The sequence below is a fragment of the Episyrphus balteatus genome, chromosome 4 (genome assembly GCF_945859705.1).
Source record: "Episyrphus balteatus chromosome 4, idEpiBalt1.1, whole genome shotgun sequence".
NCBI lineage: Eukaryota > Metazoa > Arthropoda > Insecta > Diptera > Syrphidae > Episyrphus > Episyrphus balteatus.
This window is the reverse complement of record NC_079137.1, coordinates 77,530,745-77,542,938: the sequence shown is the minus strand read 5'-3', so window position 1 is coordinate 77,542,938 and position 12,194 is coordinate 77,530,745. Positions and strand designations below refer to the sequence as shown.

The window sequence follows — 12,194 nt, the reverse complement described above, 5'->3', positions numbered from 1 at the left end:
AGTCTAAAAGTGGATGATGAAAAGAAGTGTTCTTCTTTTCATCCAGTTTATTTATTTTTTTTTTTCAAGATTTGAATCTACTGATATTGAAGGAATGTTAATCTGATAAGAAAAAATATTCTAACAGAGATAGAACAGAGCCTGATTTTTACAATTTTTTTTCAAATATTTTCTGATCCAAACTCATATCCAGAAAAACCTGTTCGAAAATAATCTATTGTCTGGCATTAAATTGCAATCAGAACAGTGAATAGACAACTTCCAGTTGTAAACGTAAAGTTAAAAAGTTGTAGGTACTTTTGAGTTCCAAAATGTCCAAGACATCTTTTGTTAGCAAAGAGGTTCGTTAACGTTTTAAACAATTGGACTGAGAAGTCAAATCGCGACCTTAGGACAACAAGGTTCTAACTGACATTTTTTCCAAAATTGAGTTATATATTGCATTACACTAAAAAGGCTACGCTCTTTCGATTGCCGCTATCCAAATTTGGCTATTTCTTTCCGTTTATGAAATAACTCATGAAATTGAAGCCAACAAGGTTCTATCTACAAACACTAAATATGAATTTAAGTTCACAAAGTTCTAATTGCCAGATAGAACCTTTTGCCTTAAAAAACAAAAAATATTTCGTAGATAGAACCTAGTTGAATTTTACGTCGTAAATAGAACCTTATTGCTGTAAATGAATATTTAAACATACATCATTAGAACCTAGTACTCCTTGGAATTACTGGTATTACAATACCCAGTGCAATACCTACATTCCTAAATATATGAAATTAGTGCTGTGTATTCAATATAAATTGTTAAAAAATGCTGTGAACTTATTTAATTTTTACTTATGTACATGAAACTTCATCCTTTCTGTTTTTTCTTTTATAACACTGCCCACAAGGTTTTGGATGAATAAACTATACAATACTTTTCCAAGGATTTTTGGTGTGTTGAACTCGAATCCGGGGTCAGAAATATTCTACAGCTCTAGTTTTTGAAATATTGCCATTAGAAAATGCAAAAACACGTTTTTTGGCTGATAGCTCTTTCCGATATCAATTTTATTTTCCAAGATATCTTAAGTTTAAGTACGTGAGTTTTGGCTTATTTTATCAATAACGTTATTTCAAACTGCAGTAACTTCAAATTAAAATATCTCGGATTATAAAAAAAAAACATCGCAAAGATTTAAACAGATTTTTAAAGCAGAAAAGCAATTCTTATACAAACCTTCACAAAAAGTGTTGAAAAAAATTCCCTCATATTGCAGCATAGATTCAGAAACAGGTGTTTTTGCATTTTCTAACGGTAATATTAAAAAAACGGGAGCTGATAGAATGTTTCTGAATTCTTATTCGAGTTAAGCACACCAAAAACCTTTGGAAAAGTATTGTTTGGTTAATTCCCTAAACAAACAAAGTTCTATCTGAAAAACTAAATTCCTTACCGTGGCGCAAAGTTCTATCTGGTAATTAGAACCTTCTTGTCCTACGTTTATTTACCTTATCGTTGAGCAACAAAGTTCTATCGATTTTTTTAATTATAAATTATCGATTAACTATTCTTTATAGTTTTTATTGAATTAATGCAACAAAATCCATGAAACAATATAATGTAAAAATTGAAGAACATGTTTAGAATCAAGTTTTGGTTTAAAAGTTATACACGATGAAATATTACATCTTCGTTTTCTCTAAAGTGATAAGAGTGCAGATAGAACCTTCTTGTCCTAAGGTCGCGAAATAACTTCCTTGAAAGAAAGTAGAGAAATTTAAAGTAAAACATATCGCTCATTTACGTGAATACTGCCATAAATAAAAAATCACGAATTTTGAGTTATTACTGCAAAAGTTATTTAAATAAAGTAATTTTTAATTTACTAAAAACTGACGGAGAATAAGGAACAGTCTTTCAGTAAATGAGCGATTTGTACTTAATTTTAAAATGTTTTTCATCTTACATTCCTCCATTTCAATTTGGCTTTGATTAAAATCCTTTGGTAGAACAGAATTATTTTTGTATTTATCATTCTGGATAATCAATCCAATCTAAAACAAATTTGGTTGAAATATGTCCAAAGATTTAAAACTGAATCCATAGATGTTTTGTCTCCAAAAAATCGTTTAAAAATGATTCCTCTTATTACCTCCAATTTCTTTACAGAGTCGTAGCGCTAAAACTGGTCGTAGTCCTAAAGTTAGCTGGTACTCAATTTGAATCATTTATTTTTTTTAAATCATGATAAGTCCATTTTGAAAAAAGGATGATTTTATTAAATCTTTTGAATCAAATCTTATGGGGTTTTCGTTTGGTACAAAAATCAATTTATTTTTTGATTTAGATCTGTCAAAAACTGATTTTGATCATTTTTGCCTTCGTTTGGCCAAAAAAATTGATTTATTTTTTGATTTTAGATCAATTTTCAAGATCTGGATTTTTCGGCAGATTTACCCCTTTTTTACTAACACCACTATGCATCATTATAGGCATACATCTGTTTGACAAGTTTTTGTTTGATAATAATTTGATTCGGTTTCAAAACGGAATTAAAATAGTCTTGAATTCAAATGGATGCAGTTTAAAGTGAATAAATTTATTCATCTAGCTCATCTTTGGACAAAATAAAATCAACATTCGAGTCAATATTTTGGCAACTGCGATTGCTACCTGGTTCACAGACATAAATACAATACCAATACTATAACAAATTAAAATCAAACTGAAAACGTATTCGTTTCGTAACAAAAAAAATCAATTTATAGATCAAAATATAAATTTACGAAACGAAAACCCCATTAATTAGCAAATACTTTTAAGGGTAACATTTGCGTTTAAAATTAAGCTCAAACTTGTTAAAAACAAACAATATAGACTCAGAAACTTTTTTTGAGCAAATGGACTTGTACTTTTTTTGAAAATTAATGATTCAATTGGTATCAACTAATTTTTCACCCTAAAGGTAATTCCATGGAAGCGTTTTGGCAGATTTTTGTATGTTATCGGTTACCAAGTGATTTCTTCACACAAGTACTAAGCCACAAAACTGGCAAACTAGTACGAGTATGAGTCTTATAACTCGGTAAAAAGACATCAAAATCGGCAATCAAGTGGTATTAACACTTGAATGAGAGCAATGGATTTCATTCTTCTTAAAAGATATTGCAGGTTTTTTTTTTTAATTTGTTGGCTGTTGGTTTGCTTTATAAATGCATTTTTACTGATGTGAATGATTAAAAACTTTAATAATGATCAAAAACCCAAGAAATAAGAAATGCTTTACTGGAACGGGAAAAATTAACACATGGACATTTTCTGATAAAGAATACCAAACCAGTGTTTCTACTTTGCTCAATCTTTCATAAAAGGACAATCAAGTCAAGATGCTCTTAACATTTACCTTTGCATTTCTTGAGGCTTGAGATCCAATTTCCATCACAAAATGTGTTTGCAAGAAAATTTGCTGGAAGTCTTTAAAAGCAAAGTTGAACTCACATAAAGAACCAAGTGCACGTAAACTACGAACTCGATAACAAGCCATGATAAATTAATGCAAATCGCATTGCAGTAAAAGAAGACATAACTACTGAACTGCGTTTTTTAAAACTATTTTTTTTTTATTAAAATACATTTATGATATGAATATACATACATATGGCTCTTTTGCATTAAGGTTGACAATCCTTGCAGTTAAATGATACCGTCGTCGTTTTTAAGAACCCTTTTCTCAGCCTTCTCTACATTTACCAGATTCGTGATAAAACTCATCGACTTTCTTTTGCTTGTTGGTTTCTTAATTTTTTGTCTACTGTTTGACTTATTTTCATTTATTTTAATATCAAAATGAAATACTATTTCAAATGTGAAAATAGTGTTTGTTTTATGCGGGTACTAATTTTTCCTTGGATCCTTAGAGTATGTCCAATCACGAGCAAATTAAATTTCACAGACTTTCGAAATTTTGCTAGCATCTTTGAATTTTTGCAGAATCCTCTTTTAGGACAATTCTATGCATTTTATTTCAGAATACAGCCCATTGACTTACACGAAAAGTTTATTATCGAATATGGTTTGACTAGCAGCCAGTTCAAGCCAAAGTGTAGTGTGTTCTCACAATAACGCCGGAAAATAATTCCTTTCAATTCGCTATCGCTAGCATTTAGTTGGGGCAGATTGATTGCATTTTAGTAATAAAAAATCTTAAGCTTCTTGAGAATTACTTTGTCTGATGTTGCTTTTCTTCGGTTTTGTCATGATTTTGCCGTTATCAAAACTGTTGACTAGGAATTTAGAGTTGAAGTCATAAAACTTATAAAACAAATAATATAATAGTCAGCGAATTATTGGCGCAGTTGTTTATGATGATGGAAAAATTCACTGCTTGTGGAAACCTTAAGCCAACCGGTCTAGCTGACTTCTTTGGCTATAATTAAACATAATAAAACGGCTTTGCTAGATTTTTGGAATCTCAAACTGACTAATAAGGAACTAATATCCTTTGCTTACGCTCAGTTATCAATTTACCGTTTTAAATAACGTCCAAAACTGTATCCATAAAAATACCTTGAAAGAACTAACTTCCTTAACATAAAATTTAAATTAGCACTATCGTCATTTAACAACTATGTATTTCATATGAAACCACGTTTTGCTACCGGTCTTTTAAAAATATTACCTAAAATCAAGGTGATTTTTAACTCGTAACCTTCACCTAAAAAACAAATCAAAAAACAAAAAATAGTACCTATTGTTTCACCTTAATTTTATGCGATAAATGTGTTTTTCAAACAAAAAAATAACACATTAAACTCCCACAACATCATTCTTATGCGGCGTTTGACCGACACTTGATATGATATTAAATACAACTGGTTTATATTTTTTGACAATAATCTCATCCATTAGTTGGGCAAGTCCCCAATTGCATGAGAATCAAGTCTAAAATTTTTTTTTTTTTTTAATTTTATTTTTTGCTTAAATACAAAAATATCCATTCTCTAATGCCTTCAATTTATATATTTTAAATGCAAATCATTCACCCGAATGGAATCTCACTTTCTGAATAAAAGCGCTCCAATTGTGTTGTGATGTGGAGATTAGCATAGTGAGTGTGATCCATAAAACCAAAAGCTTAAATATAAAATGTAGTTTGCATAAAGTGATGATGATGATGATGAAGCCCAACACAAAGTGCAATAATTATATATGCATAGTTTATATAGATATTTTTGCGTTTTGGCATTGGCAGCAGACTTAATTTAAATGGCAAAACCGAGAGTTTGTCAAAACACACGACTATTTTCTCATCTCATTCTAATCCCCAACAATTAATTGGCTAAACTTATGAGTTTGCCACTGACAACCAAACACACTGACACCCAAAAAACAACCAAAAAACCACAAAAGCATTTAAAATCTTTTCAAAAATTTTGAATAATTTTTTGTTGTTGGTGGTTGGTTGGTCGGGTGGTCGCAGTGAGTCGTCGAGTGTGCAATTCTTTGTTATAAAGAGAATGCAAAATACCAACATTTTGGTAGTTGGTCCAGTTAAAGATTTTTATGCAAATTTGATGAAATTCTGATTGGAGGAAGGAAAATAAATTGGTTTAAATTTTTTTGTTGGATTTTTGTTATGACATTAGGTAGCTGAACCAAACCAGCCCCTATTAATTGTCTCTGTCTGGCTCTGAGTGACTTGTCATTTGGCGATTAGTTTTTTTAAGTAAATCAATTCAACTTAATAAACTACTAACTTGTCATCGTCACTTAGAGATAAAAGAATCTACATAAGTTTAGTTTTTGGTTAAACTAAATGTCACATACTGCACACACACGGTGTTTGTCATAACAGGAATGTGTATAATTTTAAAAAAAGAAGTGAAAGGCAAGCAAGTGTGATAATTATCTCTCAAAACTTGTCCATTCCAAATGTTTTTTTTTTTCAGCAACTGTCATTATTCTAAATTGAACTTGTTTTTATTTTTATTTATTAAATTTGTATTTTTTACCGTTTTACGAATAATTTTAATTATTATTCAAAACAAATAAATAATAATCAATCTGAAATTATAATCAAGCACAAATATTTTTAACCTCAACCAGTATCTACTTTGTTGCATTGTTATAGTACAGTGATTTAAATTTGGTTTATCAAGTTATTAACAACATGTTAATATTTTTAACCTCTTCGACAGGCAGTCCGGTTAGAAAAAAGTTGAAAAATAAATGTAAACAAAGTTTTATTTTTGAAAATTGTAGCTTCGAAGTTAAAGTTAAACTAAACAACGTTTGGTTAAATAACCCATGACTAATTGACTTAATAGTTGACTATAGAAATCACATTGTCTTAAAATATACCCGAAATTTGAGACATAAACGGTCTACTAATTAGGTCCAAGATAGATTTAGTTTTATTAATAAAAAAAAATACAGGTAAACTTTTGAGGTGGCAAAATTGTTTTTCTAAAAAGGACAAAGGCGTGAATCTTGCAAATGAAATAAGAACGGACATTTTTGTTTCTTTGCAATGAGAAAGAAATTAATTAATGGCGTAACGAATGAACTTCACGCTTTAGCCCTTAAATTCTTCAACGTCATCTCATCTCCTATAGAGTTAACAATTTGAAGGTATTTTCGAAAGACTTGAGGTGAAATCTACGACTTATATTTGAATTATCACAAATAGCTACTGCAGTAAATCCTTCAAAATCAATTTGTGTCGAGTTTATAGTTCTTAAGTCGATTGAAACTATCTCTCTTTAAAGCAGAAGGAATATACTGTTCCTTCACTCAAGAAAAAGTCAGGTACCAAGCATTTGTCTTTCCAAAAGTGGCGCAATTCTTGAATGCCAATCAAACTGGAAATCTACGGCTGATGACTGGGCTCAATACTTTTGATTTTTGACTTGATCCTTTGCATCTTCTTAACACCGGTTAGAGGCTATGGAATGATCAGCTAACTTTTTTGAAAACATTCCTCAAGTGTCTGCTGGACTTAACCTTAATCTTTCGGGTATTCCGAATTAATTTGGCATTAACTCTCCCGCAAGGGGAAAGAAAGTTCTGATTATGTAGAATTCGAAGAGTCTACTCGGCGAACAGATTTTGATTGTTAAATGATTCGGTGTCATTTGGTGTCATGGCAATTTTTCAACAATATTTTTTACAACTTACTTAAGTTAAAACGATTAAGACCCAAATTTCTTTGAGATCCTGTTGCGGAAGATAAATAGGTCTTCAAAATGTAAAGTTGCATTTGTATTTTTCAAACTTTCAACCATAACTTGAACTTGAAACGGTAAAGTGGGAAAGTTGTGGTCCCATTCGAGATCATGAATGTTGTTATTAACAAAAAAGAAGAAACAGAGATGTAGCTGGATGAGCTTTTGATGTTCTAATTTTTTAGGGTTGGGCACAGAGCTCAATCTTACCAAATTGTTGAAGCCGATCTTCACTTCAGAGTGTGGACTGAAGTGAGCAGTTTAATTATTGCGTTGTTTATAAAGTTCAAAGACTTGTTGGATAAGCTGGCGTTTTCAAAGCAATTGCATCTAATTTTTTTGGTCAACTCCTTATCGATATAAAGACAAACTGCACCGAGCATAATTTGAAAAATATGTCTCAGTTAAAAAAACAATATAGTGGGATTTTAATTTATATTGATAATTCCATGTATTTTTTAAAACCCACTCGGTCTTCAGCCCCAGAAGCAGCTGTTGTTAATAGTGATTCTCGATTCAATCTCTTTACTGAAGATGGTCACATTGTCAAGTTGAAAAAGTGTGGTCCTTTTGACATCTACGCATTAATGAAAATTACTAGCAATCTCTATGAGATCATTGAGCATTAAAACAAACTTTTATTTTAACAATTCGAAAGTATTTATCTGTCATCTTTTTTCATATTTGACCAAATATCTTCTTTTTTTTGGGGTCCACACCTTTATCATAGACTTTTTTTCAGTTCAGCACGTCTCGTCCAAAGTTGAACTAGGAAAGTTGTCCAATTGAATTGAAGATATAAAAAAATAAACCCTCAATTCCAGGTTGTGTCCAATACTTCTTCTCATATTTTTTTTTTATTAAAAAGGTTAGGTCCCCATGTGAAAACTTAACTATCATTTTCATGATTTAATGACTGTAGCAAAAAAAGTTATGGATATGACTCCTTTTACCAACTTGCTTAATAAGGCTGCCGATAGCTCTAAAAAATGTCTCCGAGCATATAACTCGTTGACTCTACCAATTACCCTACTTAGGCATTTTTTATATCTTGTTGGATATACTCTATACGAGAGTCATACGAGTATATGTTCATAGTTCCAAAACTTGATCTATCAGTTTTATATTGATTCGTATCTATATGAACATTATTATTATACAGGGTGTCCCAAAAGTAATGGATCAAACGAAGTATGCTGATAGGGGATCTTTAGGGCTCTCAGAATTTGGTAACTTGTTCATCCCAAATCCTTACGGTTTTCGATTTAATGCAATTCTTGTGAAATTTCGAAAAATCCCTACTTTGCAACAGTATTTTGCTTCCTGCGCCCATTATTGATTTTTGTTTTTTACAATTCTTTTACTAAAACATTGCCAAATAATTAGAAACAAATAATTAATCAAAACATTTTTTATTTCATACGCCATTTCGCTGCAAATTAGCTAACAGTTTCAAGTTTTATAAGAAGTCAATTTCTTACTTTTATTTGAGAGCAACACCGCAAAAAAAATTTGTACGGTGTGAGAATGGTTTATTATTTTAAAAAGTTCCCCTGTTATTGTAGTTTTCAAAAAAGTATAAAAATTCACAAAGTTGCAGTTAGATCGCAAAATATTACAATTTTAATTCAACAAAACAGGGTTTTTCAGAACAAATAACAACCAAAAATAAACACACTTTCTCGAACTGTTATTTGTTTATTTTTCTTTGAACAAAAGCCTCTATTTTTGTTTGTATTTTTGCTCTGAAAAACCCTGTTTGGGTGAATTAAAATTGTAATATTTTACGATCTAACTGCAACTTTGGGAACTTTTATACTTTTTTGAAAACTACAATAACAGGACAACTTTTTAAAATAATAAACCATTTTCACACCGTACAATTTTTTTTAATAGTGTTGCTCTAAAAAAAAAGTAAGAAATTGATTTTGTATAAAACTTGAAACTGTTAATTAATTTGCAGCAAAATGGCGTATGGAATAAAAAATATTTTGATTAATGTATTGTTCCTAATTATTTGGCAATGTTTTTGTAAAAGAATTTAAAAAAACAAAAATGAATAATGGGCGTAGGAAGCAAAATACTATTGCAAAGTAGGGATTTTTCGAAATTTCACAAGAATTGCATTAAATCGAAAACCGTAAGGATTTGGGATAAACAAGTTACCAAATTCTGAGAGCCCTTAAGATCCCCTATCTGCATACTTCGTTTGATCCATTACTTTTGGGACACCCTGTATAGACAAGAATATACGAAGAACATGGACGATGAGAGAATGTAACTTACTTTTTATTAATCCTCCATGCACCTGATGACCACTTGCCGGCCCCATATTGCAATGTTGTTCCAAATTCCCCCTGGCTGATTCTTGGGGACTCAATTTGCGCGGTGGCGGTGGTGATGGTGAACGGTGACGACGACGAGTACTACAACCGAGGAGACGACTGACTTTCCGTTCATTAAACCCGATTTTCTTTCTTCAGTTTTTTTTTTTTTTTTTGTTGGTTTTTGTATTTTTTCTTCTTCTTCTATCTGCCTTGTGTTTGGCTGTTTTGTGAGTCTTTTCTTCTTCTGTGTGCCTATTCTCTACACGCTACACGCCTTGTGCCTTCTTTTGAAGCAGCGGCAGCCGGAGCACCAAGCAGCACATACTACACTTTGCTACTTCTTGGTTGTGTTCTGGTTGGTTTTTTTCTTTGCGTGTTATTTCGTCTTTTTTTGTATTTAATGGTGGATGCATTTTCTGCTAGAAGCCGGCCTGGCCGACTTGGGACGATGGCACGGAACAGCTCTAGCGCTGCACCACCATCGTCAGCACCATCCGCCACAAGGGGGGGTTACTATTCAGTGTATATTTCTGAACTGAACTCTACCCCATGTCCCACACTTCTTATTCTTCAAGAGAGTCTCCAACCATTGCTGCGTTTGGCCTTTTTCAATGTATTTTTTTTTCTTTTTTGCACATACTTAGTAGCTTGAATAAAAATTTATGCTAACTTGCTTAATGCCATTTAGAATTTTTTCCTTCGTGGTTATTTTTTATTTTTGTTTCTGTTTGCTTTCTGATTTTTTTATGTACTCCATGCGTTTTTCAGGTTTCCCCCCGAATAAAGGGGAGCAAAGGGATTGAAGGATTAGAGACAGAATAGCCAATAAAATGTGCGAGTCGATGTTTAGATACAAAAAAAGGCAACATATACAAAAAAAACTTGGATGGTTGTTTTTTCTATTTCGAATTTATTTTCGTGTACGGTTGCTAATTTGCTTTGGTTTTTCTTTTTTTTTTCAATAATGGTTCGTTTACTTCATGTTTTTTTTAGAAGTCGTCATGGGTTTTTCTTTTTTTTTTCTGTAATTATTTCTATTTTGTTTATGGATATGATTTTAATTTTTATATTTTTTATTTGTTTGTTGTATATCTGCTGGTAATTTCTGAGATGGACATAAAAAAACAAGATCCGGGATTTAAATTTGAAAATCTAGAGTAATCTCAAATTGAGTTGGGGAATGGAATAGGGTTTGGGTAGTATATGTCGACCATTTTTCATTTCTTAAATTGAAACTTTGAAAACAGATCCAAAAATACTTATGAAAATTGCAGAATTGTGGGTTTTGATTGGAGAGTCCATCGTAACTCTTGGCAAGAAGAATGAGTTCAAGCGATTACCCTTAAAAGGGTTATCTCGCGAAGTTATCTCATTTTTTTTAATGGAGTTTGGGAGTGCGGCGAAATGTAGGGTAGATTATGTACTCGTATAATATTATGTGAACAACAGGATGAAGTATTTGGCATATTTGTTTTTGTAAGTAAAAAAAGCTGGGAAAGGGAAATCCTATTTCTGAAAAAAATTACATCAAACCGTTTTATCGTTACCGGTAACCATTTTTAAGTGTAGTATCTTATAAAGGGTGTTGTATCGTTCCTTGATTGTTGTACGCATAACATATTTTTTTTTTCGGATTATTTCACAAAAAATTCAGCTTCAGTGACGTTAAAATGCAGCTCCAAGGCAATGAATTGCATAAACAATAAATCGTGAAAACAATTATCAAACTTATTTCGAAAATGATCATCCTGTTGAAAACAAAAACGTTCCAAGTTCATGGCTTTAATATCACGCACAAAAATTCTTCAATAATGCCTCTCTAACGTTTACTGTTTACTGAAATTGTTTTCTAGCTGCAAAAAATAATTGTTCAATTGAAAATATTTTAAGCATATCGAGCCCTTCCCGTGCCCTTCCTGTCAAAAAAAACGTAAGCGCCAAATTAATTTTGAATTAATAACAACATAGAATCGTATTTTTTTAGCACTAAGAACAAAAACATATAATTTTTTTTATGTTAATCTAATTAACAATTGTCTCCAATAAGTCTAAGATCAAAAACTAATTAAGATTTTACTTAAACCAAAAGCATCGTTAAAACCCTGTCGCTTACGATAATTTGGCGGGAAGGGCTCGATATTCTTTAAGAGATATATCGATAAGCGTGGAATTTGTTCTGTAAATCGCATAAAATACAGTTAATTATCGATTTAAAATATTTTTCTGATCCGTTTTCCCGATCGCTATAACCGGTCCCTAAGATGAAAACGCTCTTTGTCAAAAAAAAAGATTCCGTCCCAATACGAGTGTTAATTTTTATCTGCTAATAGGTCGAAACTGTGAAGCTGGCATTCAAGAGGGTGGTAAGTTGGTATTAATTCTTGTAATCCAAGGCGAATTGATGTTTCTTTATTAAGTTGTCAAATATCAGCCGAATTCTCGTGGGTGCGTATAACCACGAGGACCATGAGCTTTGTGTAGTTTCATCACGCGTACTGGGTGCTTAATTTAGGCCCACATTTATTTTAAGTAAACGAACTGTTTTGAGATGCACAAGTTTTTCTTGAAATTTATTGGTATCGCGATTTGGATGTTCAAAACATTTCGAACGAAGTGAAATATTTCCACGGTTCCGAGATTTCCTATAAGACCAAT

General features: G+C 31.6%; 1 protein-coding gene across 5 annotated transcripts in view; it reads left to right on the top strand.

Moving 5' to 3' along the window:
* Positions 1-12,194, top strand: part of LOC129919588 (poly(rC)-binding protein 3) — a 117,363-nt gene that overhangs the window by 45,433 nt on the left and 59,736 nt on the right. The gene's annotated exons all lie outside the window — the stretch shown is intronic.